This window comes from Hemicordylus capensis, chromosome 8 (genome assembly GCF_027244095.1).
Source record: "Hemicordylus capensis ecotype Gifberg chromosome 8, rHemCap1.1.pri, whole genome shotgun sequence".
Classification (NCBI taxonomy): domain Eukaryota; kingdom Metazoa; phylum Chordata; class Lepidosauria; order Squamata; family Cordylidae; genus Hemicordylus; species Hemicordylus capensis.
This window is the reverse complement of record NC_069664.1, coordinates 23724549-23730548: the sequence shown is the minus strand read 5'-3', so window position 1 is coordinate 23730548 and position 6000 is coordinate 23724549.

Sequence of the window (6000 nt, the reverse complement as noted above, 5' to 3'; positions counted from 1 at the left end):
GGAAGGTTTCCATCCCTCTTCGACTGCAGCACCCATTTCCTTCCCATTATGACGAGCTTAATACAATTAGCGCATCCATTTTCAATTAGAACGCCATAAAACAGCTCGTTTTCATCTATTTGATGCATGGTAATGCAGATCCTCGGGAGACAATACGGCCACTTTACAGAGTGCCTGCGAATGAAAAGAGAACATTAATTGAATATTCTGTTGAAACCACCTTCAATTAGTGCCTTGGAATTTTTGCCTGACACATTCATCATTATGGCGATTCCAGTTCTGCACACGGTTATGTTCGGGGGCTCTGTGGCATGCACACATTCCATTCACTCGCATCATTACTCTGAAAACAGCAAATGCATTTGCTAATGAAGCATTAGCATTGTTCGAGGAGGCGAGATCTGCAAAGATAGGCCACAACATTACAATGTGAAGACAGAGCACTGAGTGATGCATGGAAGGTCTGATCCTTTCTAGCAGCCAAATTTAGGCAGGTTTTTGTGTTAATCGCTCGCAGGAAGAACCACCACATCTTGCGGCACATTAAAGGCTAACAAGGATACTGTGGCAGGAACTCTTGTAGGCTCATCATGCATCCGAGGGATGAAACTGACAGTGATCACACTGGTCTCACATACTTACAGGTCCAGTGTGGGGAATCAGTTTCGCAAGATGAATTTTAAAACATGGATGGAAATAATACAGCAGCCAATCAATGGAAGTCAACAAAATCCCACTGCACGACGACGTCACTAAGATGTAGATGCATTTAGGGGTGGCAGCTCGGAGGAGAGCAGGAAGATGGCAATGGGAACTTAAGAAGCTGCCTGATGCCAAGTCAGACCGTCAATCCATCTAGCTCAGTCTACACAGACTGGGAGTGGCTCTCCAAGGTTTCAGGAAGGAAACCAGAAACTCTTCCTGGAGATGCCAGGGGATGAACTTGGGCCCATCTGCCTGCATGTTGTACCACTGAGCTACAGCCCCATCCCTGGGACATAGGCAGCTGCTGTCTACTGAGTCAGACCATTGGTCCATCTAGCTCAGTACTGCCTACACAGACTGGCAGCGGCTTCTTCAAAGTTGCAGGCAGGAGTCTCTAGGTTTTAACTTAGATCAATATTAACCAGGAACAGGACTGTTCAAGCTTTGGCCCTCCAGCAGCTGTTGGACCAACAATTTTTGCAGGTCAGTGACTGAAATAAAGATTCTGATTCTGACTCCCATCTTTCCCAGCCATAGTGGCCAATAATTAGGAATGATGGGCATCCTAGTCCAGCAACAGCTGGACTGTCAAATTTGTGCAGCCCTGACCAGTATTCTCTGTAACAGGGATTCCCAGATGTTGTTTACTACAACTCCCATCATCCTCGGCTGCAATGCCCTTTGGCTGGGGATCAAGGGAGTTGTCGGCAACAACATCTGGGAATCCCTGTTACAGGGAACAAGGGCCCTGACCTAGATGGGCCAATGGCAGTAGAAAGCAGTTTCCTATGCACAAATCAGTCGGAGGGTGTCTAGTTAAAAAAAGAAGCACCAGTAGCTACAAAACATGGGGTTGTGTTTCCCACTTCGACACTGTTGTGCCTCAATAGCTTTTTAACCCAGCAGGTCTCCACTTCCTGAAGCCTGAAATGCAGTTTATTAAACCATAAACCCTTCACGAGAGGGGATTAGCAGTGGAGGATCTGATCAGCAAAATGTGGTTATGTCCCTGCTGCTATTATGATCTGCATAATTCTCCATTCACTTGGCTAATGAATAGCAAACAGCCTCGTTACTGGCAAAACGGAGCATCAAGGAGCTCTCCAGAAGCCAAATGGTGTGGAGGGCCGCCATTACGATGCAGAGCTCTAGCGACTGATTTTGTGAGAAGAGAGACGTGCCTTTAAAAAATAACACACCATCAAAGCAGGCGAGGGAAACAAAACAACCCCATTCTGAGATTAATGGTGCTGCTTAGACTAAAAAGAAAGTCTGACTTATGGAGCTAGCTGGAGCCGATGCACTCCTGGAAAAGGCTGTCTGTATGTCATGGCTGAGTTAAGAAGCTTTGGGATTCATTTTCAGACACAAGCTTTCCTAAAGGCCGAAGGAGGATTGCTCCTGACCACAGTTTCCTCAGTTTATATTCAAGGACATCAGTGTCCTCCATAACAGGGTTCCCTAGATGTTGTTGACTTCAGCTCCCATCACAGATCATAAGAGAGGAGAGCTGGTCTTGTGGTAGCAAGCACGACTTGTCTCCTTAGCTAAGCAGGGTCCACCCTGGTTGCATATGAATGGGAGACTAGAAGTGTGAGCACTGTGTGATTCCTGCCTGCAACCTTGGAGAAGCGGGGAGAGGGGGAGTTGGCGGTGGCGGTGGGGGGAGGTGGAGATACCTTAGAGGAAATGGCACTTGCATGAAAGGTTAAAATCCCTTTTAAAAATCCCTTCCCTTTCCACCATGGGCCCGATCTGGATAAGGACTCCCCTGAACCTCCTCCTCCTCCTCCTCCTCCTTCTTCTTCTTAATAAAAAATGATTTCAAAGAGGGAACTTTGTTAACACATGTGACATCATGTCTAGTTGGATTCTTACTGCTAGACTGTGCGGTAGGCAGAAGAGACTAGATGGAGAGCTGGTCTTGTGGTAGCAAGCATGACTTGTCCCCTTAGCTAAGCAGGGTCTGCCCTGGTTGCAAATGAAAGGGAGACTACAAGTGGGAACACTGTGAGATATTCCCCTCTGGGAATGGGGCTGCTCTGGGAAGAGCATCCAAAGGTTCCAACTTCCCTCCTTGGCAGCATCTCCAAGATAGGGCTGAGAGAGACTCCTGCCTGCAACCTTGGAGAAGCTGCTGCCAGTCTGTGAAGACAATACTGAGCTAGATAGACCAAGGGTCTGACTCAGTATTTGGCAGCTTCCTGAGTTCCTATCCCCAGATGCAATGGCCTTTGGCTGGGAATGCTGGGAGTCGTAGTCAGCAACAACTGGGGATCCTTGTTACAGGGAACACTGAAAGACACCCTTTAGAGACAGTGGCTGATATTCCACCCCGCTGGCACGAGGGAACCACTGAGGCTGCTCCACATGTGATGGGCAGCCCTGACGGCATTGCTCAACAGGGCAGTTGTGTAACAAGCTGAAACAGCATCTGTGCAGTTCTGCAGAGCTACTTCCCACAGCAAGTCAACTACTTGATAATTAAGGTCATGGGGAGGAGGCCTTGTTCCAAACACCTGGTCCAGCAGAGGTAGAAAGGAGGCACACGGACAGCTGGCTTTCAAAAAGAAAAAATCTCACTCACCATGAGGACTAGAAACTTCTTGTTTGGGGAAAACTGAGCTGAACATTGCAAGAGGCACAATCCAAATACCAGATTCTCTGTCAGGAAAAGTGGACTTGTAGAATACATCCAGGCCCTGAATGAACCATACTTTGAACAACATAAATGAGTAAAGAAGCCGTTGCTTCCACTGACAATAAGAGAGTGGTTTTTAACTAAGATTTTTTTAAAAAAGAAAAGAAAAGAAAACTCAACTATTATCCTGTTGGCAGTGCTTGGAACGATGTTGTTCTGCCTTGACCTGCAGCAAAGTTTTCGCTTACTTCACTTTGCAGCTCAGCAGACACTGTTGTGCTTAACTAAGAAGGGTGTAAATATTTAAATACCCCATTAATTCCTGCCTCCAACGTTGACTGCCAGTTCCCATCGACTATTTAGCATGTCTGGGACTTCATCAGGCTGCTTTTATCATCCCCAGGGCAAGTTGCGATTCTTTTAGCCCCAATTCCCACGCGCGCCTCTTAACAGTCTCCCCAGCGGTCCCTAAAGAAGTCTCTTTTCATTAACGCCTGAGCTTACTACCTCATCGTTATTATTTTTAATCAGGGCCCCATCTCTGGGGAGAGCGTTTTGTCAAACGGGCGCCTGCAGCTCTGGCAAGTAGCCTGTCATCTTTATTTGATAAGCGAACTTCTGGAAATCAGTCGGTGCTCATTTGGAAAAAGACTTCTTGGGATCTGAAAGAGGAGCAATAAGCCAATCTGGTCTGCTTCAGAGCATAATTCAAATGCCAATTGACTTTTAAACCTTGGAACTGCTGGGAACCTAGAGCCCTTCAGGACCACCTCCTCCCACAGGAACCTGTGTTCCTCTGCTAGACCATTCTCAGAGGCCCTTCTTATTTCTTATTTATTTTTATTTATTACATTTCTATACTACCCTGTCCAAAAGCTCTGGGAGGTTCTTGGAGGTTATGCAACCAGGAAGCGATTATGCAACCAGAAACAATCACACAATCAGACGTAGAGGTTTTGCAAGGGATCACACAACCAGAAATAGAGGTTACACAACCAGAGATAGGTCCTTTTAATCTGTGACTCCCTGGTTCTGAATTCTCTCCATAAGGAGATCCACCCGGCACCGGGCCTGACACCATATTAGTGCCAAGCAAAGATCTTTTTATTTTCCGAGGGCGTTTTTCACACAGCAGGCTTTACCGCAGATTTACTGTAAGGCTTTACTGCAAGTTTGAAGTAGCCCCCCCAAAACAATGCAAAAAGTGGATTTTTAAACCCTGGATATAAATTAGGCTACACTCTAAGGTGCAATGAGAAACCCGAATTGTGTGTGAAGTGCTCCCCGAGAGTTTGCAGGGACTTCAGGGTAAATTGCCCGATGTGTGGACACACACCCTCCATTCCAGAGGAGATGCAAACTAAAAGCCTTGTGTGAAACACGTCTAGGCCTTTTAGATCTGTGCATTTCGTGCTCTTTTATGCTGGTTTGTTGCCTGTTGCTTTGCTAAACTGTATGTTTACTCTTTTATAGTTTTGTTGTGGTTGTGTTTTTCTTTTGTAAGCCACACTAAGCATTCTTTTTGGTTCAAAAAGCAGGACACTAAATGACCTCAATAAAGGGATGAGCAATTGGTCACAGGCCACTGGTTTTGTGGCAGCAAGCATGACTTGCACCCTTTGCTAAGCAGCATCTGCCCTGGTTGCATATGAATGGGAGACCTCATGTGAGCACTATAAGATATTCCCCTCAGGGGATAGGGCCACTCTGGGAAGAGTATCTGCTTGTTTGCATGCAGAAGGTTCCAGGTTACCTCTCTGGCAGCATCTCCAAGATAGGGCTGAGAGAGACTCCTGCCTGTAATCTTGGAAAAGCCACTGCCAGTCTGTGTAGACAATACAGAGCTAGATGGAACAATGGTCTGACTCCGTGTAAGGCAGCTTCTTGTGTTCTTACAGACTGCCAGAGAATTCCCTGGCCTTGCCACATGACTGTGATGCTGGAAATGGGACAGACCAGCCCTTGACCATCCTGCTTGCTCTGATCAACAAGGTGCTCCTTGTTCGAACAGGGTGCAGTCAACAGGAGACGCCCTGCCAAACAGTTCCTGGTCTATGCAGTCATAATAGGCTGTCAGATATGTGGTTTGTAATTGTTATAAATTAATCTCTCTTTAATTGGCTTGCTTTCCAGACCTGGTAGGATCAATGGCTCCCAGCAGGTTTTCCAAATGCTAGGAAATCAGCAATCTGATTAAGTAACCCACTTCCACCCCTCCCTGCTCCCTCTCATCCAGTCTTTTAAACATTCCACCCTCCCTGAGTGCAGAATGAAGCCATTTGTCAGTTCAGGTGTCAAGATCAATATGACTTTCCAAATCTCTTGGCATTTGCCTCCCCATCCTTCTGTTCTCTCTGGCTGAAATAACTTCAGCATAAGAAATGGCGGCTCAGTCAATGTATTTTTAAAGAAGACATGCAAAAGCTCACCTGTCCTTGCAGGAGGCATTTTTTAAAAACCAAACAGCTCTAGAGGGACTGACGGCCGAGACAAAGCATCCATCTCGCATCCCCAGTAGAGCTCAAATCTGCTCCAAAGAGTTTCTAATTATGTCAGATCTTCTCTGCAAGATGTATAACTCTGGCACCTCCATTGCCTTCCCCACAATTCCTCATAATCGTCAAGGTAATTGCTGAAGATGCACTGAACACATT